Raw genomic sequence first — 21,854 nt, 5'->3', positions numbered from 1 at the left:
GAAAACAACAGCAGACAATTCCCAGTTGAGGGACATTCTACAAAACACCTAATTGTACTCCTCAAAATTGCCCAGGTTATCAAAAACCAGGGAAGTCTGAGAAATTGTCACAGCCAAGGGGAGCCTAAAGAAATGACTAAGTGAAAGGTGGCATCCTGAAACAGAATACCTGCATGGGGGAGAGAACACCAGGGTCAACTATCAAAAGACAAATCACATCCCATAAAATAAGAGTTTGCAATCCATAAAATGGACAAGCACTAGTATCCCTAATCTATAAAGAGCTAGACACTGAAGAAGAAGAAGAACAAAAAAAGCCACAAACCTAAGAGCAAAATGGGCAAAAGATATGAACAGAGGGTTCACAGAAACGTAAATACACCTTTCAGATACATGAAAAAATACTTAACCTCACTCATAGGTAAGAAGCTTGCAGAGATAAACTTCATAAAATACGACGTTTCTCTTTCCACTGCCAAAATTCCAGAAGTTGAACCACATGTTCTATGGGAGAAGCGTGGACAACCAAGCACTCAGGTGGTGTCGATGGGAGTGACACAAAATGATACCAAAATCCTGAATGATCGAGTTATCAATTCTATGCACCCGTTGACCTGGCAGCACACTTCTAGGAATTTACCTGATAGAAAAAACCTATATGTACAAGGTCATTCACTAGAACATTGGTTTGTAATAGCAAAAGGTTTGAAATAGTGCATAACTAATAATAACCAGTTAACTAACTATGGAACGTCCATGCTTGAATTACTGTGCAGTTATAACAAAGAAACAATCCATGTTCCGTTTAGATACAGATGTCTTGGACAGACTTTTAAGAAGTGACAAAAAATCAAAGAAAGAACAGAAAATCATGTATAGACTCCTTACTCAAAGTGTGGCTCCCTGAGCAGCAGAGTCAGCTTCACCTGGGAGCTTTTTAGAAATGCAAAACTCAGGGCCCCCACCAGATCTACTAAATCAGCATCTGCATTTTAACAGGATGCCAGTGGTATACAGCTGCATCTAAGTTCTGAAAGCCCTAAAGATGATGGATTCCCTTCTAAATAACAGTAGGGGGCATACAAGAGTATCTTTTACCTGAAAAAAAGCAGCACTGGTAGGACAAACAAGACAGACAGACATATCTACAGCAGGAGGACCATAACTCCAGTTTGTCTGGGACTGTCCCGATATAGCCAGTTGTCCCATCATAACTTTATGGAACCTCTTTCATTCTCAGTGGAAGTGTCTCAGTTGAGATGAAAAATGTCACCCTTCCTAGAGGGAACATCACTTTACCTTTAACCATGTTATTACTAATTCAGAAGTATTTTATTAAAAAGAGAGAGAGAGAAAGAGAAGACCAGTCAGGAAAAAACACAGACTGAAGAAAAGCAGTGAGCCAAGGATGGTTGGGCAACAAACCCAAGGAGAGGCAACGTCTGGGGCAAAAGGGAAAGACAACTTTGTGAGGAACAGTAAGGGGATGTATCAGAGATAAGAAAGGAAAGCTAGCAGGCAGGTGTCAGAGACAACAGAGACTGAGGGTTATGCTGCAGGATGGGCAAGTAAGACTAAAGCCAAAAACTGGATGTGACAATTTGGTAGCCTTTTCCAGAGCTGACTCAGCTGAATGTCGAAGAAGCAAGAATGCATTCATGAAGTTGAAGTATGAATGAGAAATGCAGAAACCAAAGCCGGAACAGTCGGCTATTCAAGCTAGAGATGTGAACAAGCGGACACAAACCCTTAGGGAGAGTCATCTGGAGGACGCGTGGTCCCTCCATTCCACCAGATCTTCAAAATCCTATTCCTGGATCAAACAGGATCATGAGAGGGCTGTCCACTCAGACCTCATTGTTCGGTCCCCTGAAAAGCATCCATTCACTTCTAGTACAATGCTCTGTCTATCAGAAATGATTATAGGCAATTTCAGTGTTGTTATTAGAGAAATCAAAGGAAGTTTTATAACTTGCACAACTCTGTGAAATTAAGAGTCCTGCTTCTCATTCTACCAAACTGTTCTTTGAATTTGCTTGATATACTTGATACACTTCCCTTCAAGTAATTCTTGCCTATTTCTATCTTTTCGGGTTTTTTTTTTTAAGATTTTATTTATTTGACAGACAGAAATCACAATTAGGCAGAGAGGCAGGCACAGAGAGAGAGGGAGCAGGCTCCCTGCTGAGCAGAGAGCTCCATGTGGAGCTCGATCCCAGGCCCCTGGGATCATGACCTGAGCCAAAGGCAGGAGCAATCACCCACTGAGCCACCCAGGAGCCCCTCTATTTTTTTGTTTTAAAAATATGAATCCTTTCAAATTTTAGAATACTCATTTTGAAACAAAGTGGAAATAAAAAAAAAAGCTTACCTGGGATGTTCAGGGAGGGGTGATGACAGAATTTCCTTCGCTATGGCTGGTGAGCCTGGCATCAGCTCCAGAGTGTCCCAGAGAACAAAGGCCACCAAACCATGACAGCAGGCCCATGATATTACCAAGTACCACCTTACACTTCCAGATATGCCTGCATTTTAACAGGATGCCAGTGGTATACAGCTGCATCTAAGTTCTGAAAGCCCTAAAGATGATGGCCAACTGGAAACCCAGCGATCCTTAGGCCTGGACCCGACTGCTCTATGCCCATGGCTCCTAACTCTGGAAAGGTTCTGAAGTCCACCACACTGCAGAGGCCCCTACGAAAAACGTGGAGGACAGGTGCTTTAGCAACGGCAACAGTTTCAGGGAAAGGCGGTAAGAAGAACCAGGAGTGCTGTCATCAGTCGAACTCGGACTGCTGAGGCCAAAGCCTATCAGCAAACATGTCTGCCCCCAAAGCAGAGATCCTAGTGCCCACCTGTTGGTTCTCATTGGCAACAAATCATACAAGCATTTATCCGGACTCTGACAGGCCTTCCTCATCCTTGTCGCCCATGAAGCAATTGACAGAAAAGGCTCTTCTTCCCAAGCCAGAACCCCCCAACCCGATATGGGCCTGAAATGCTTGCACGTTCCAAGAATGGCCCTCCCAACCCAAGGAGCCCTTGAAAGCCTGACTGCGGTTCAAGGAGACTGGGGATTCGATAAGGGTCCCTAGCTGGGACGCAATGGCCATGAAGCTCTAACCTGGGCCCATGGCTTCCCCAAGCTCCAGAGGCCGCCAGACATTTGGCCTGGGCCAAATGCATGGGCGCATCATGAAAACCATCACCGACCCAGCCGACCTTCCCCATTTTAAGCAATGGTGCACGGGTGCTTTGTTCCACTGACGTGGCCACCTGGCATCCATCGTTGCCCCTCTTTGGGAATGGAGGATGTCGTGGGGCATGGGGAAGTCCTTACTGAGTACACAGTCAAGGCCCACCGTGTCACCCCAAACAGGATTTCTCAGTGAAATACGGGAATGATCCCAACGCATAAAGCAGTTCTACAGAACACAAAGGCTTCAGAGGTGGTAACTGCTGCACAAGGTGGAGCCTGTGCCCATCGAAAGACACAATGCTGTGCATACATTCCCCATGATCTCAAAGAGAACTCTGGGTTTCTACCAGACACCACCACTGCTCAAATCCCCACTTCCAAGGATTCCTCTCCTTAAGGACTGGCTCAACTCCTGGCCTGGGGAAGGGTTCTCACCCACTATCAGAGGACTCTTCATGGGGATTCTCCTTCCCTTTCTTCTTCTAACCCCGTTGTGTTGTTTCCCACCCCCTGCCCGGTCTCTGCAGGTGGTGCCAGGAACCCTTCACTGCAGTAACTTCCAGAGGACAAATGGTCCTTTCCACTCAGGAAGATCCAGTCACAAGTTCTCCCCTGCACTCAGCGACCTCTTCCTTTTACGACTCTGACAGAAGAGGCCTCCCCCAGCTGGGCCTCCCCCACCTGACCAGCAATGACCCACACGGAGGGACAGCTCTACGCCCCTATTCAGCAGGAAGAAGCTACAGAAGATGAGACTGTCTTCCTTCAACAACCTTAACCACGCAAGGCTCTGCACTGGTCAGGGGCACACGAGGAGGGAGGGGAAGGCTAGCTGAGCACCAAGCAGGCGCTGGCACGCCACACCGCCCCCCAACCTGTGATACAGGGGACATCCCTCAGGCGCTTTGACTGCCCTCAAGCTGAGGAAAGGAAAAAACAGGTTCTCCACAGATGGAGATCAAAACCCGGCAAGACCGGTCTGATTCTGCAGGAAGAGGCTCATTTAACGAGAGGCTAGCTACCTGCCAGAGGCCCGGATCTCCGTTTCCTGAAGCCCTGACATCTCCCTCCCCTCCATGACACTGAGGGAGGCTGAGGCTGAAGGAAATGTCCATAGGACAGAGTTTCTTTTCAAACCTGCAGTCCCTTGAGAAGGACCTGTGAGAGGAGGAAGGTAACATTGCTCCAGGAAGCTCCGCGCCATCTTTCAATTCATGCCTTTCTAGCAGGAAAAACCACCTTCCCTTCACAAGAGCAAAGCCTCCTGAATCCTGGGTGTCCTCTGTCCTCCTGCCACGTTCTTGCAAAACCTCCCTTTTGCCTGACCTCCCCCAATGCTATCCCAGAGAGTCAGCCTCCCGTCACGACCCTAGCAAGCAACCCTTTCTACCCAAGGGTCGTATCCTGTGCTTTAATAAAATCACATCCTGCCAGCAAAGCCATCTCAAGTGCACCCTCAATGTATGTTCAAGAAAACCTTAACCTATCGACATATGTATATCGTGCAAGGATGAATGGCCACAAGATTCAACACATGGTTTGTGATCTACCTCTCATGTGTCCTTAATTCTACTAATATTGTCCTTACAAAATGCAAAGGATTTACAAATTAATTACATGGTTAGAAATATTTCTATTTACTTCACATATTGGAGAATGACAGAGCTAGAGAGAGTGCAAAACAGTCAGGGTCACTCAGCAAGGAAGATGGAGAAGGGTGCTCAATACAGGGCTTGATATCCAGCATTCAGGTATCCTACCTGAGCCAAGGGCAGATGCTTACCCAACTGTGCCAACCAGGGGTTGGCAAATTAATTTCATCTTTTACAAAGAAGCTCTTCTGGAAGACCTGTTGGGATCAGGGCAGGAAAACCTCGACAGTTCAGCATCAGGCAGTGAGGGCTTCCTCCCCGACTATGAGAACATGGGAGCCAAGGGCTTTTCTCCACCACCAAGAACAGCTATGTATCTCTGGGCCTGAGAGGGTGTATGACCACAGCAGATGTGGAAATACTCCCCGATTCGGTAGATTTTAGAACAGAAGGGGGTTCTTACGGTCCCTTCCATAAACACAAAGACTGTCCAGGAATGCCTCCATGGTTCTTTCACTTAAGGGACCAACTTTTGGCTTTGGCTCAGGTAATGACGTCAGGGTTATGGGATTGAGCCTGTGTCAGGCTATGGAAGGCATGTGGAGCCTGCTGAAGTGTCTCTCTCATCCTCTGCAACTCCCACTCCGCCCACAAAAAGAAACATAGAGATAGAGAGAAAGAGAGAGAGAACACGTGTGCGGAAGTCCACTCAGACATCCATTTGTAAAGATGCCCGGGATTCTTTGCTCTAGATGTATGGCCCAATGAAGCAAGTGTGGGCAGATAGTTGATCGTCAAGAGAATGTCTATACGAGGTCAGGCTGCAATAACTCAGGATTCTGCTACCAGAGGCAACCTGGAGTTCAGAAGTTTTTTGTGGGGCAGGGACTTGCAGAACCTTCTCCACATGTGCCACTAAGTCATCTTCCACAAGCAGCCAACTCTAAACATTCTGGTTCAGGGGGTACAACTCCAAGTTAATCGACAAGAAGAGGGTATTTTTCCCTCCAGAAGAAAGACAGAAGCCGGCAAAAAAGATACCCAAGTCAAGGCCTAAACCTCAGCCCTGGCGGGAGGTTCAGAACCATGACAACTTATGACTGTGATATACATCCACCAGGGAGATGACAGAGGTCACATTCCTGTATATTTTGCACTTGAATTTGCACTGAAGAGACAGAGGCCAGACGCGTTGGATGCTGCCAACGAGGTCCAGTCACCTGAGGTTCAAAGCACCACCTGTAAAAACAGGGAGAGCTTTTAGTTGAGGTCCCAGGAACCACACTGGGGAAGACACAATGTCACACAGAACTGAAAGCATGCCCCTCCCTTAAAGCAGAGAGCACAAGCTCAAAGAGGCTAAGACCACAGAATCCTGAAATTTAAAGATTTAGCACTGCTGCTGGCAGACCTTCAAATCATACATGCACGGTCAGCGGGCTACCGGGATTTCCAGGATATCTTTGCAGACCCAAGCAGGAGGATGTGGGCCAGGAAATGGCCCAGAGGTCAATCACCATGTGACAGGAGTCTAAATAAAGTTTCTGCTTCTCCCATAAACCGAACAGAAGATCTGGATAAACCCTATTTCAACTGCATTTTGCATGACCGTCCTAGGGTTGCTTACTTCTCCTTGAATCTTCGTTCACCTTTAACATGCATTCTCATTCCTCTACCCCCCGTAACTTCAATGACACGGAACTCCCACTGGAGATATGCATATACTCTACCTCCTCAATGTCTTTTCTACTCTATGTGAGTGACTCTGTTGTCTTGCTTCCTTTCTTTCCTCAAAACTCTATTTGGCTGAAATGAGCCTCTGGTCTTTCCTTTCTAAGACATGCCTCTCATGGACCCTGGAACTCAAAAAAGAAATAAAAAACCAACAACTAATCACCACCCAATATGAATGTAACCTATACCTTGGAGATTAAAGTTGCTTCACTCCTAACCAGAGACTATGCTACTGACCTAAAGGGCAAGCCCTCCAACAACCAGCTTCTAGAGGATTCTGGGACGATTTGGGGTATAGTTCTGATAGGATTTTCCCAATCCGAAAACACTGCCACCCTACAAAGTGAGGTCCCCAAACCTGATTGTGAACTAAACAGATTCAAAGCTTCACGGGACCCATTGTGAGGCACAGAAACGCCTGGCAGTGGTGGCAGCGTGTGCCAGTCCACATGGGTGATGGCTTTCAGCTCAACCGATTTGGGATGGTTTCTTAGATGCAAGAAGGCAGCCACAAGCACACTAGGTTTCTTAGCATCTATTCTAACTAAGCCTGGCAGGCATAGTGACGGACCGTTCCATACAGATTTTGAAACCCTGCTGTGCGGGAACTTCTCATGAGGAATCACTAGAGTGAACTTTCAGTAGTGTGTCCAGGCCAAAGCCAAGTGCAATACTCCCATCAGACTTGACTGCAATACCTGTTGATTTGAGTGGATTCCTCTTCTCGAGGTCCCCCCAAATATCCTGAGGTTCCTATACCTGCCAACAGGTAACATTCCCTACTCATCTGGCAAGGCTCCTGAGCACTGTGTCATCGAGGTGTGAAGCCGCTATTGCCAAGGGGCTCCACAAAGTCACCCTTAATTCCTGAAAATTGTCTGGTCATTATCTGAGTCTATACACATTACTGTCAAATTGGACATTTCACTCAATCCCTTAGTAAAATAACCAATGTTTCTAGCGGTGTCCTGTTACAGGAAAAAAGCACTTGTGCTGTACTTGTGCCAATAATACTAAGTACCTTGGAAGAAAGAATTCTCCCTGAGAATGATGGAGGGTTCAGGAAGGGAGAGAAGTTAAATTTTCCCATTTGTTCACACAGAAATATTTCATCACATTTCTGTAGATCATGGATATTTTCAGATACAGTTTCCCTAAATCTGGAAGAAGAAATATTAAAGAACCAGCAACATTTCAAACAAGAGTCACAAAGGTAGGCTCAAGTTCCTCAACTCAGTAAGTTCTCCTTTACGAATTCTTGATTAGCTTGAATGCAGCTTTTCCATGAGTTCTGCAAATCCTTACCCAGTTGAGTTTGAGAATTTTCACGATCAGACACTAAGACCCCACAAGACACATCACCGTGTATAGTCACAGGCATTTAATGAAAAGTAGGGATAAAAGGCCTGTGGACACACACTTAATGAGATATATTTTCACCTAACATAGAAGACGAGACATCAACATGGAAGCAGAGAGGCCACAAGACCTGCATCCTGGTCACCAGGACATGGCGTGTCCATGAGTTTCTGTATCTCCAAGCCAAATACGCTCATGTCTTCTGAGCTAAGGTTTCTGCTTCTAGAATTTTCTCCCAAGGAGAAAACCAAAGAGGTTGTAAAGGATTTGCAACAGCGTTTACGGAGGCATCCTGGATAATGGCGAAGCCCTGCAGCTCACCGCCTTGCCCAAGACCCACAAACCTGTTCAGTGCCCTCTTTGCATCCACCATGGTCAGGCAGGTCTAGCCCTTTCTCCCCCGGTTGCACAGCACACCCTCTCCTGGTGTCCACCAGGTCGCTCGGCCTGTGTTCCATGTCCTCAATGGATCTCTTTGGAAGAAGGTAACCCGCATAGTGGTGGAAAGAGCAAATATACTCCTTCCCCCCCCTTCTCCCTCCTTGCACCCAACCAAAGATTCTGCAGGGACATGGAGATGGGGTTCTTCTTTTTTGGGCGCCTCCAAGAATCCCCTTGCACAAAACCTGAGCCTTAGCACTTAGCAGGCTATTTTGGTCTCTACCCCCACCGCCCACCTTAGCCACGGGACAGCATTCCACCTACCAGCCTCCTCAGAAAGAACTCCCGCACCCTAGCTAGCTGCTCTCTGTCCAACGCCCAGGTGCTGACCTAGACATCTGAAAGGAGACTGGATGAGGAGACATAACCATTGCACCCAGGTGCCTGAGTTCATGCCACATCACACCGTCTACTTCAGGGTTGTGATGATGGCAGACTTCCCACTGTGTGCTTTTTGTCCTGAGACATGCCAACCCTCCAATGCAGCAGAGAGCACAGAGCCGGGCTTCAGCCCCCCAGTGACCTGGCTGGCTTCCGTGGAGGCATGGGCCTGCCTGCCTCCCTCCCTCCCTGGCTCCAGTCCTTTCCTATGAGCATCTTCCTGGGCCCTGGGGCTCTGGCTCTGCTCCAGTGCCCCGAGCCCTGGGTGCAGGCTGTCAACAGGCAGTTGAGGAACCACAGACTCTGGCTGGCAGGCCCTGTGCTCCTCTCAACCCAACCACCGTGGTAACCAATGTGGGCCCAGGTGCCAGATCAGACTGCAGCCCCCCGCCTTCCCTGCTCAAACACAGGGGGCTCTTCAGAAGCAAGGCATGTCAGCCCCAAATACCTGCTCCCTAACCCCCTTCCCACCAGCAGAATAACCCCTAGGGACAGATGTATAGAGAAGCCAACATAATCTACACTCCAGGCACTGCATTTCACTCAGCCTCTCATGGTACGCAGGTGGGTCAGAGGAGGATTCAGCGTAACAGCACAAATAACGCTTGAGTAGTGAGCAAATGTGTTTCTCCCAGGGCGGCTACATTTCCAGATAGGCCTGGTTGTCAGTCTACCTGTGCTCCAGTAAGAGCCCTGCTCTGACACTGATGAGCAAGCCATAGACCAAGAGTACCTCTGCCGGTAAATGGGCCCAAATGTATCCTGGATCCTTTTGTTTTGTTTTGATTTTGCTCCAAAGTACAGGGAGATAGCTCTGGGGCATGGATGGGGCTCTCTGTTCAAGAGCACAGGCGGTAAATGAGCCATATGTTCCCCTCAACACCACTCCTGGGACAAGCCAAGTCAAGCTACCACCCATGTGCTACCCTGTGGCCTCAGCAGGGCCAAAGCACAGCCTGCTCCCTGGATGTGGAGAGAACAGGGATGCAGTCTCTGAGCCACACATTCTGAAGCCAGAACTCTAAGGGAATTATGCATGTGGGCTGGTAGTAGCACAGAAACTGGCAGGCACCACGCTGCCCTGAGAGCCACGCAGGATCCTGGCAGCCTCAGAGTGGGGGTCCAGTGCCTGCTCTGCACTCGATTGCCCCTGCTCTGTCCTGACTCAGACCTAAGCTGGAACCCTTGTAGTCCCTCCAAGTTCAGGTGGCATAAAAAGGGTCTATAGTAGTTGGGGTGCCCCTGGGAAGGGAACCTCCTGAGGCAGATCCCGGGATGAGGCTGGATGGCATATCAGGGGCTCACTGAGATGGGAACCCAGAGCAGATTGCTGTGGGAACAGGGAGCCCAGTGTCTGTGGAAGGTGTCCACATCACTGCCTCAACAGCTGTGTCCATGGCAAATGACTGAATCTGTCTGTGCCCCATGTCTTCTGTAGAACTGGACTTCACAGCACTTTGTCCCCCAGAATTTGGTTAAGGATAAACCAAGACAATGAACAATAAGCACCTCACCAGGGCTTGGAACAGAAGCGCCATCCAGGAAGACATATCTCCCTAGGATTGCTTGGTAGGAAACCTGTTTTGGAACCCCTGGCTCAGCTGATCATGTGGTCTTGAACATTAGAGAAAAAGCACCTGGCTTCAGGGAGCCTCCCTCCAACATGGTGACTCAGAGCCACCCTGATCCAGTTACACAACCTCCTCTCCAGGGACATTCTTGCCTATCTGGTAAATATCGGGCTATGTAGACGCACTACCCTGCAAGCCCTGCCCCAGGAAGCCTTGGGCCCAGCTGTCTTCCCACATCACCAGGACAATGGACCTGGGCCTCTGGCCTTACCTCGCTTCTCAGTGGTGATGATGGTGGCCTCTAGGGGCTCCCCCAGCCCTGCCTCATCTTGATCATCAGCCTGAAGATGTATGCTGACTCTGGGTCCAGCTCGGTGGCCATGAATTGCCTCACCATAGCTCCCATCTCCACTGTGGTGAACGTGCTGGAGTTGCTGTTGGCCAGGCAGTAGGCAATCTGATACCCTATGGGGTGGGACAGGAGGGCCACGCATCAGTCTCATCACCCCGCTCGGACCCCAACTTTCTGCCACCACCACTCTGCCGTGTTTCCACCACGTCCTTCATCCTCTGCCAGCATCTGAGAGGAATGACACAGCCGCAGTGGCAGATGGAGCCTCTGAGTGCTGGGCCCCCATGACTCTCGTTCCCCTTCATCCATCCCACCACCAAGATATGGAAACAGTTTCATCTCTAGTGATTCAATTCTTACATAAAACACCAGTACTCACCATATCAGCCATTTAAAACCTCAAAAAAAAAAACATGTTTCAGAACCAGATGTCTTTTATGGTAAATTCTACCATTCAGGGAAGGATTCATACCAGTCCTTTGCCCGCTTTTCCAAAAAACAGAAGAGAAAGCTTCTAAAGCCACTTGCTGAGGCCAACATTACCCTGATACAAAAATAAACGAGGACACCCCAAGAAAAGAATCTTATAGTCCAATATCCCTGATAACTATAGATGTAAAAATGTCCAACAAAATACTAAAAACCCATGTTCACCAATATGTTGATATGATCATATACTATGATCAAGTGGGATCTTGCAGGAATGCAACGATGGTTTACAGGAGCACATCGATCAAAGTGATATAGGACATTAACAAAATAAAGAATAAAAATGATGTGATCATTTTGAGAAGCAGGAAAGCATTTGACAAACTTTAATATCCATTTGCAATCAAAATTCTCAACAGAGCACGTAGACCAGGAACATACCTCAACACCAAAAAGGCCATATATGGGCCACCTGGGTGGCTCAGTGAGTTAAAGCCTCTGCCTTAAGCTCAGGTCATTATCCCAGGGTCCTGGGATCGAGCCCAACATCGGGCTCTCTGCTCAGCAGGTAGCCTGCTTCCCCCACTCTGCCTCTCTGCCTACTAGTGATCTCTCTCTCTCTCAAATAAATAAATAAAATCTTTTTTTTTAAAGACCTTATGCGACAACCACACAGATTACGTCACATCCCATACTGAAAAGTTTTAGCTGTTTCTATTTCCTCTAAGATCGCCGAAGTTAGGAACACTGTCACTTTTTCCTTGCCACTTTTACTGAACACAGTATTAAAAATCCAAGGCAGAACAATTATGCAAGAAGATAATCAGAAGGCATCAAAACTGGAAATAAAAAAGTAAAATGGTCACTATTTGCAGATGATACAGAATATAAGGAAAACCTCAAAGAAGCCAATGAAAACTTGTTCAAACTATGACTAAATTCAGTAAAGGGACAGGATACAATATTACTACCCCAAAACCTACTGCATTTCTGTACACTAATAATGAATCATCAGAAAATAAATTAGGAAGATCATCCCAGCTTAAGTTGCATCAAAAAGAATAAAATACCCAGGAATACACTTCACCAAGAGGTAAAATCTTGTATAATTGAAAACTACAAGACAGGAAAAAGAAACTGAAGGCAACACACATAAACCATATCACATATTCATGGGTGAAAAGAATTAATAGTGGTAAAATGTCCATACTTCCCTAAACCATCTACTTTGTAATTACTATCAAAATTCCAAGGACATTTTTCACAGAAAGAGAACAGAAGGATCTAAAAATTTGTATGATGCCACAAAAGACTCTGAATACCAGAGCAATCTATAGAAAGAAGAACCACACTAAAGGCATTGCGCTTGCACTTTTCAGACTAATGACAAAGCTTGAGAATCAAAAACAATCTAACATTGTCATAAAAAAAGACAGACACACACATCACCAGAAGACAGGAGAGAGCCCAGAAGTGAAACACACATCTATGGTCCGGGACCTTTATGACAAAGGAGCCAAGAATAAACAAGGGGGAAAAAACAGTCTCTGTCATCAATGGTGCTGGGAACACTGGAGAGCCACATGCAAAAGAACAAAACTGCACCATTTTCGTACACCATACACAAAATTTAACTCAAAATGTGTCAAATACTTGAATATAAGTCCTGGAACTATAAAACTTGTAGCAGAAAACACAGGATTTGGAAAGGCCCTTGACACAGGTCTTGGTAGTGGTGCTTTTAAGCTGATAACAAAGTAAAAACAAACAAAGAAGCAAAGTGTGGGCCTACATCAAACTATAAAACGTCAAAAGAACAAAGGAAACCATCAACAAAATAAAACGGTAACCTAAGGTAAAACATTTGTAAATTATATATCCAGTAAGGGGTTAATGTTTAAAATATAAAGAACTCATACAACTCAACAGCAAAACAAAACAAAACACACAAAAACACCAAAAACTCCACAAGTAATCTAATGTAACAGCAGCAAATCCAAATAGACATTTTCCTGAAGAAGAAATACAGATGGTCTACACGAACACGAAAAGATGCTCAACTTCATTAATCATCAGGGAAATGTAAATCAAACCAGAATGAGGCACCACTTCATACCTGTCAGAAGGGCCATTACCAAAAACACAAGAAATAGCAAGTTTTGGTGAAGATGTGGAGTAGAGGAAAACTCTAGTGCACCATTACTAGGAGTATAAAAGGGTGCAGCCACTATGGAAAACAGTACAGAAGTTCCTCCAAAAAATGAGAAGCAGAACAACCAAAGGAGCCAGCAATTTCTGTTCTGAGTATTTATCTGAAGGAAATGAAAACACTAACTCACAAAGGTATATTCACCCCTGTGTACACTGCAGGAAAATAACAACAGTGAAAATAAAGAAACAGCCTAAATGCCATCAGTGGATGAATGAATAAGGAAACTGTGGTCCATAAACAGTGGAATTCTACTCAGCCATAAAAAAAGATGAAATCTTTCGATTTACAACATGGTGGCCCTTGAAGGCATTATGCTATAGTAATACAGGCCAGACAGAAAGACAAATACTAGAAATCACATGTAGAACCTTAAACAAAACAAAAACAAAAATATGAGCTCACAGACAGAACAGATGGAGGGTGGCAGAAGTTTGGGGTTGAGGTGGGAGAAATGGGTGAAGGGGTCAGAAGGAAAAAGAAAAAGAAAACAAGCCCAAATATAGCATCTTTTTTTTTTTTTTCAGTTAAGTAATCTGTACCCCCAACATGGCTTAAACTCATAACCCGGAGAACAAGAGTCAGACACTCCACCGACCCAGGCAGCCAGGGTCCTGGAATTGTAGCATCTTCCGATACTCAATGTATGGAGAAAGGGGAAACTAATTTAATCTATGGTATTTTTTTGAGGGCTACGTATTTTTTGGTAAATGTACAAAGTAAAGAACACATTCTTCAGGGTCACACACTCAGGACTATATCTAGTTCTAACATTTATCATGACACTGAGCAAGTAACTTACCTTTTTAATTTCATTATTTATTTGAGAGTCAGGGGGGACATAAACAGGGGGAGACATAAGCAGGGGGAGGGACAGAGGGAGAAGATGACTCCCCACTGAGCAGGGAGCCTGACCTGGGGTTCAATCCCAGGAACCTGGGATTATGTCCTGAGCCAAAGGCAGAAGCTTCAATGACTGAACCATCCCAATGCCCCTACTTAACCTCTTTTCTGCCTGTTTGCCCACCTCGGAGTATATTATGAATATTTGCTTTTAGAATCTCTTCTATTTAAATTTAAAAATAGTTTTTAGAATTGAGTGAAATGGAGATCACTTAGAATAGTACCTATGAGAGTAAGCCCTCAAAAAATGTTGTAAAAAATCTTATTCTGGGGGTACCTGGGTGGCACAGTCAGTTAGGCAGCTGACTCTTGATTTTGGCTCAAATCAAGAACCCAAGCTCCTGGGAGAGAGCCCTGCACCAGGCTCCACACTCAGCGGGGATGCTGCTGGAGGATACCCTCTCTCCCTCTGACCCTCCCTTCTCTAGCATATGCTTGTGCACTCTCTTTCTGTCTCTACAATAAATACATATGTCTTTAAAAATCTTATCCTGAACATTTGGTGGTTGCGCAATCATTTTCATAATTGGGCAGTATCTCCTAGTTTATAAAGCACTTTTATACACATCCTCATATTGGAGTCAGGATATGGTCATTGGAGAAGAATTTATTGTGTTTATTTACAGAGAAAAAAAAAAGAAAACCAGACTTAGAGCAGGGGTGTGCTTTGTTCATGGCTGCAGAACTAACAGATGATCTTCTTATTTTCAGCCCAATGGAGCAGAACAAGAAAAAATCCAAACACTGTAACAAGAGCCAATGAAGGGCACTACAACTGATAATGGAATTAATGCAGTAAAATTATCCAACATTTATAAATATTTACCGCCCCAGCATGGAGCAACTAAATATGTAGAGCATATATGAACAAACCTAAGAGAAGCAATCAGCACCAATACCATAGGGAACTTTAATACCTCACACTTCTCTCAATGATCCCCCATCCAGACAGAAGATCACAACGGAAACATCAGCCTCAGACAACCCCTTACTTGGATGGACTTGACAGATACACACAGAACCCTCCATCCAAAAGCAGCAAAAGGAATATACTCCTCTCAAGTGCCCCTAGAACGTTCTCCACCTTAGGTCATATGTAAGGCCACAAGACAAGTCAATAAATTCCAGAAGCCTAGAATTTTCCCAAATGAGGACTGAAATCAAATCAACCATCTTTTCCAACCACAGTGGTATAGAACTAGAAATCAATTACAAGAAGAAAACTGGAAATTCATAAACACAGAGACTAAACAACATGCTACTGAACAACCAATTGGGTTCATGGGCAAACCAAAATAGGAACACAGAAATACTTTGAGGTAAATGAAAAATTAATACAATGAAACAAAATTCACAGAATGCAGTAAAACAGGTTCTAAAATGGGGTACCCGATTAGTCGATTAGTCTAGTCAATTAGTCAGTGGAGCTCTGTGACTCCTGATCTTGTGGTTTTGAGTTTCAACCCCACACTGGGCATAGAGCTCACTTTATTTTTTTAAAGATGCCATTTATTTATTTGACACAGAGCTGGGGAGAGAGACAGACAGACAGACTGAGCAAAGTCGAAGGAGCAGCAGGCAGTAGAAGAGAGAGAAAGGGGCTCCCCGTGCTGACAAGGGACCTCATGCAGGGCTCAATTCCAGGACCCTAAATTCATGACTTGAGCCAAAGGCCAACACCTAACAGACCAAGCCACACAGGCAGCCCTTAGAGCCAACTTTAAAAAAAAAAAAAAAAGTTGTTCTAAGAAGGAAGTTTATAGTGATACAGGCCTAACTCAAGAAACAAGAAACGTCTCAAATAAGCAACCTAACTTGATACCTCAAGGAAACAGAAAAGAACAAATAAAGTCCAAAGTTAGTAGAAGGAACACATCAGAACTTAAATAAATGAAATACAAACTAAAAAGACAACAGAAAGATATATATTTTTTAAAAAACACCAACAAGAATAACAGATCAGCAAAGAGCTGGTTCTTTGAAAAGAACAAAGCTGACAGAGTCTCAGCCAGATTCAAAGAAAGAGGACTCATCATCAGAAATGAGAGAGATGTTCCCTGAAACCATTGATATGCAAAGGCTCTTAAGAATGTACTATGAACAATTACACCCCAACAAGCTGGATAATCCAAAAGAAAATGATACATTTCCAGAAACATACAACCTACTAAGATTGAATTCTAAAGAAACAGACATCTGACTGTTCAGCTGTCTACTAATGACCAGTAGAGAGCTTAAATAAGAAATCAAAAACTTCCAACAAGCAAAAGTCCAGGACCCCATGGTTTCACCTGTGAATTCTACGAATCATCCATAGAAAAAAATGAATACCAATCCTTCTCCAACTCTGCCAGACAAACAAGAGGAAGAAACGCTCCCCACCTCATTTTATGAGGCCAGCACGGCCCTTATCGAGACCTCCCAAGTATCTGTGATGAACATAAACATAAAAATCCTCACCCAAATATCTGCAAACCAAATTCTACAACGGGGGAAGAGGTATGATCCAGTAAGATGTATTTCAGGGATGCAATGGTGGTTCAACATCCACAAATCAAACTAATGGGCCGCATTCACAAAACGAAGGATCAACATCATAGGACCATGTCAACAGATGCAGAAAAAGCATTTGATAGCGCCGCTACCAAATCACTGCCACCCCGACCTGTTCTTCTGCCGCCTGGCTGGTCCCCACACCCTGTACCACTGCCACCCCACTGTGCCATCCCCCACTGCCACCCTGCTGCACCCCACACACCCACCGCTGTCACTTCCACCCCCCCATTCCTGACATGCTGCTGCCACCAGCGCTGCCACCCTCCACCCTGCTACTCCACAGCAGTGCCCTTTTTTCCACAACAGCTAACCCTCACCACAGCTGCTCTGCTGCCCTGCCGTTGCAACTGATGCCCAGCTGTGCCACCCCCAGTGCCCTTACCACTCCCTTGTGCACCCCCCAGGACTCTGCCACCCTGCTGCGCCACCCTCCAGCGCTTCTACAGCCCTGGTGCCTGTGTTTCCAACAGCACCACCACTGCTACCATGGTAACCCTGCTCCTGCCCATCTCCACTGCCCCACCCAGCCCCCAAGCCATGCTGTGCCATTGACATGTGGCTGCTGTGCCACTAGTCCCTCCCAACCACATCCAGGCCAATCCCTCCCCGCTTCGCCTCCCTGCTTCGCCTCCCCATCTGCTGCCATCTCAAGTCACTGCTTTCCTCTAATCACTGCTGCCTCACTGCCCTCCCCCCGCCATTTCTTCACTGCATACTCTCCCCTTGCTGCTGCGGCTGTGCAGAGCTCCTGCCCTGCCCACACAGCTATTAACCTGATGCTCTTGCCCTGCTGGTCCCACCAAACACCCCCAAACTTCTCCCGCCTGTCGGCCCCCCAGCCCTGCTCCAGTGCCTCCAGATTCCCTCCCCGTTGACCTGCTGCTGCCGCCCCACGCATCCCAGCCTTCTCCCAATTCTGCTACTGCCTGGGTGCCCCTGCCTCGTGACCCTGCCCTCTGCAGCACACCCCTCATACTGTCCACCTTACCACCACTGCTGCAGCTAAGCTGCTGCCCTGTGCCCGAGGCCACTGCTGACCTTCACTGTCCAGCCCCATTGACAGACACTAAGGCCCTACCCTGCCATCCGTGCCCTACCTGTGCAGTTGCTGTGCCGCTGCCTCCCAGATGGTTCTGTCCCCCCTTCTCTGCCACCACCAACCGCCTGCCACCCCACATGCACCTGTGCAGCCGTGCTGTCCCACCCCGCCCACCACCATGCTCATTCCTGTCCTGATGCCCCACTACATTGCTGATACCACCCCATCTGCTCTCTCCACACCCCCACTACCACCCCACACCCCCCTGCCCCTCGCCATCACTGCCCCCTTACCACTACCCTGCTTCTGATCTGCTGCCACCCTGGGTCCCACTCTTACCCCATGTCCTGCTGCTCCCCTGTGTTCTGCAACTGCTGGTCTTCATAGCCCTGCCCTGTTGACTTGCATGACTGCCCCACCTACCACGCTACCCCTCTGCTGTTCCTGCCCACCCCTCCCTGCAGCTACCACCTAGATGCTACCCCTGTCCCCCACTCCAGAGCCTTCCCGATTTCCTAGCCCTGTTGCTGCACTGCTGCCGCCCCATGAGTCCTACTCCACCTTCCCCGCACTGGTACCACCAGGCTGCCCCCACAACATGAGCCACTCCCACCACGCTGCACCACCGTCCACAGCGCCCCCACTTACAACCACCATTGCCTCTCCACTGCTACCCTGGGTCCACGCTGCTGCTGCCAACAGTGGTCCCGCCCTGTAGACATGCACCAAGCCCAGCAAAGCCAGGCCCTTTGCTTTGCTGCCTGACCCACCACACCATGACGTTGAGACCCCACTCATACCCGGCTAGTCCTGCCCACCCCCAAGGACACTACCGCCTAGCTACTCCCCTCCCCCCACTCTGATGCCTCCTGGCTGCCAAGTCTGTGTTTGCCCAGCACATCCACCACCCACCACCCCCCGTGTGGCTACCAGCTTGCTGCCCCCAAAAATGTACCCCTGCCACCCTGCGGTGCCCCCCCCACAGGCCCCCTCACTGCCGGGCAGCCTCTGTCCTGTGCCCTGGCCTCTGCTGCGCTTCGCTTCCCCACCTCGTTGGCATGCACTATGAGCAGGCCCAGCAAGCCAGCCAAGCTGTCTCTGGGCTGCTGCCTCAGGGCTGGTCCCACCCTCCCTATACTGCCCTGCCACCTCTAATCTCCCCACCTCCTCCAGGTGCCACACTGCTGACCCCCTCAGATGGCACACAGCTCCCGACCCACAGCCGCTACTCCTCCTTGCCCCACTACTGACTGGTTGCCCCCCCCCCCCGACTCTGGTGACCCCAGCTCTCTCCCCCACTGATCCCGCCCCCATACGTGAGCGTTTTCACCTCTCTGACACCTCCTGGCACCCTTGCAGCCCTGTTACCCTGGCCACCACGCCAAACACTGGCCTCCCGATGATGCCAGACTGGTCCCTCCCCTCCACCCACCAACACCGCCTAGCTGCTTCCCTCTCCCCTGTCTCCGTGGTCTCACAACTGCCAGCCACATTACTGTGCTACTAGCACCCTATCCACCACCTCCCCGTGCTTCCACCACAATGCAACCGCCCACATACACCCCTGTCCCCCTTACCTCAGCTGCTGCCACTCCACTGCGGCCCTGTGCCCCAGACCTCTGCAGCGCTTCACCTCCCCGCCCCCTTGACGTGCACGATGGGACCGCCCACCACCCCCTCCTAACTGTTGCTGCCCTGCTGCCTGGGGCTGCTCGCACCCTCCCACCCCCTCACCCCCTCACCCCCTCTGCTGCCACCTAGATTCCGACCATCCCCCACAGAAGCCACGCAGCTCCCACCCCTCCCTGTGCCACTACTGTATGTTCCCTTCCCCGCCTCTGGTGAGCCCTGCTCCCTCCTCCGAGATCCGGCCGTGAACCTCAGTATTGTCTCCCAGTTGCAAACCCCTCAGGCTCATGCAGCCCAGCCCACCATGCCCTGACGTTGTCCACCCACTAACGCCCAGCTTGTCCCGCCCCCAACCCCCCACTACTGCCTGACGGCTTCCCCCTCCACCCTGCTCCGTTGCCTCCCCGCTGCCAGGCATTACCGCTACTTGCGCCCTGAATATCCACCCCCCTCCCAGCGCTTCCGCCACATTGCTACAGCTCACATGCACCCTGCCACCCTGCTGTGCGCCTCACCCTGCCCCCCTTACCTTAGCTGCCGCCGATTGGAAGCGGCCCTGTGCCCCAGGCCTCTGAGGCGTTTCGTTGCCCTGCCCCCTTGGCGTGCATGATGGTCTCGCCCACCACACCCGCCCCCGCCGTTGCTGCACTGCTGCCTGGGGCCCCTCCCATCCCCTCACCCCTCTGCTGCCTAGATTCTACCCATCCCCCAGAGGTGCCACATGGCTGCCCCACTCGGGTGCCACGCAGCTCCCACCCCTCCCTGTACGACTACTGCCTGCCCCCTTCCACGCCTCTGGTGACCCCTGCTCCCTCCTCCGTGATCCCGGCCCCCTACCTCAGTGTTCTCTCCAGTTGAAAACCCCTCAGGCTCATGCAGCCCAGCCCACCATGCCCTGACGTTGTTGACCGCTAACGCCCGGCTTGTCCCGCCCCCAACCCCCCACTACTGCCTGACGGCTTCCCCCTCCCCCCGGCTCCGTTGCCGCCCCGCTGCCAGGCGTTACCGCTAGTTCCGCTCTGGATATCCGCCCCCCTCCCCGCGCCTCCTCCACATTGCTACAACAACATGCATCCTGCCACCCTGCTGTGTCCCTCACCCTGCCCTCCTTACCTCAGCTGCCCCAGATGCGCTGAGGCCCTGTGCCTCAGGCCTCTGCGGCGTTGCGCTGCCCTGCCCCCTTGGCGCGCAGGATGGTCCCGCCCACCACGCCGGCCCCCCACCCGCGCTGTTGCTGCGCTGCTGCCTGGTGCTCCTCCCATCCCCTCACCCCTGTGCTGCCTAGATTCTACCCATCCCCCAGAGGTGCCGCATGGCTTCCCCGCTCGGGTGCCACGCAGCTCCCACCCCCTCCCTGTACGACTACTGCCTGCCCCCTTCCACGCCTCTGGTGACCCCTGCTCCCTCCTCCTTGATCCCGGCTCCCTACCTCAGTGTTCTCTCCCGGCTGCAAACCCCTCAGGCTCATGCAGCCCAGCCCACCATGCCCTGACGTTGTTGACCGCTAACGCCCGGCTTGTCCCGCCCCCAACCCCCCACTACTGCCTGACGGCTTCCCCCTCCCCCCTGCTCCTTTGCCTCCCCGCTGCCAGGCATGTTACCGCTACTTCCGCCCTGAATATCCACCCCCCTCCCAGCGCTTCTGCCACATTGCTACAAACACATGCATCCTGCCACCCTGCTGTGTCCCTCACCCTGCCCTCCTTACCTCAGCTGCCGCCGATACGCTGCGGCCCTGTGCCTCAGGCCTCTGCGGCGTTTCGCTGCCCTGCCCCCTTGGCGCGCAGGATGGTCCCGCCCACGACGCCGCCCCCCCCCCCCCCCCGTTTGCTGCACTGCTGCCTGGGCTCCTCCCATCCCCTCACCCCTCTGCTGCCTAGATTCTACCCATCCCCCAGAGGTGCCGCATGGCTTCCCCGCTCGGGTGCCACGCAGCTCCCACCCCCACTCCCTGTACGACTACTGCCTGCCCCCTTCCCCGCCTCTGGTGACCCCTGCTCCCTCCTCCGTGATCCCGTCCCCCTACCTCAGTTTTCTCTCCCGGCTGCAAACCCCTCCGGCTCATGCAGCCCAGACCACCACGCCCTGACGTTGACGACCCGCTAATGCCCGCTTGTCCCGCCCCCAACCCCCCACTACTGCCTGACGGCTTCCCCCTCCCCCCTGCTCCGTTGCCTCCCCGCTGCCAGGCATGTTACCGCTACTTCTGCCCTGAATATCCACCCCCCTCCCAGTGCTTCCTCCACATTGCTACAGCCCACATGCACCCTGCCACCCTGCTGTGCGCCTCACCCTGCCCCCCTTACCTTAGCTGCCGCAGATCGGGTGCGGCCCTGTGCCCCAGGCCTCTGCGGCGATTCGCTGCCCTGCCCCCTTAGCGCCCACGATGGTCCCGCCCACCACGCCCACCCCCCACTGTTGCTGCACTGCTGCCTGGGGCTCCTCCCATCCCCATGGAAG

General features: G+C 49.8%; 1 protein-coding gene across 1 annotated transcript in view; it reads right to left on the bottom strand.

The window, feature by feature from the left end:
* The window catches only part of LOC123393914, a gene marked incomplete at its 3' end in the record, with an annotated part of 112,432 nt that extends 91,833 nt beyond the window's left edge, over positions 1-20,599 (bottom strand). The window contains exons 1-3 of the mRNA XM_045087207.1: positions 20,508-20,599; positions 5,893-6,030; positions 3,970-3,972 (exon numbers count right to left, since the gene is read on the bottom strand). The remainder of the gene's footprint in view (positions 1-3,969; positions 3,973-5,892; positions 6,031-20,507) is intronic.
* Positions 20,600-21,854: the final 1,255 nt, after the last annotated feature.

The sequence above is a fragment of the Mustela putorius genome, unplaced genomic scaffold (assembly GCF_011764305.1).
Source record: "Mustela putorius furo isolate JIRA1106 unplaced genomic scaffold, ASM1176430v1.1 tig00001075_pilon_pilon_pilon, whole genome shotgun sequence".
Classification (NCBI taxonomy): domain Eukaryota; kingdom Metazoa; phylum Chordata; class Mammalia; order Carnivora; family Mustelidae; genus Mustela; species Mustela putorius.
The sequence above is the reverse complement of the archived record's forward strand: the minus strand, read 5'-3'. Positions and strand labels throughout refer to the sequence as shown.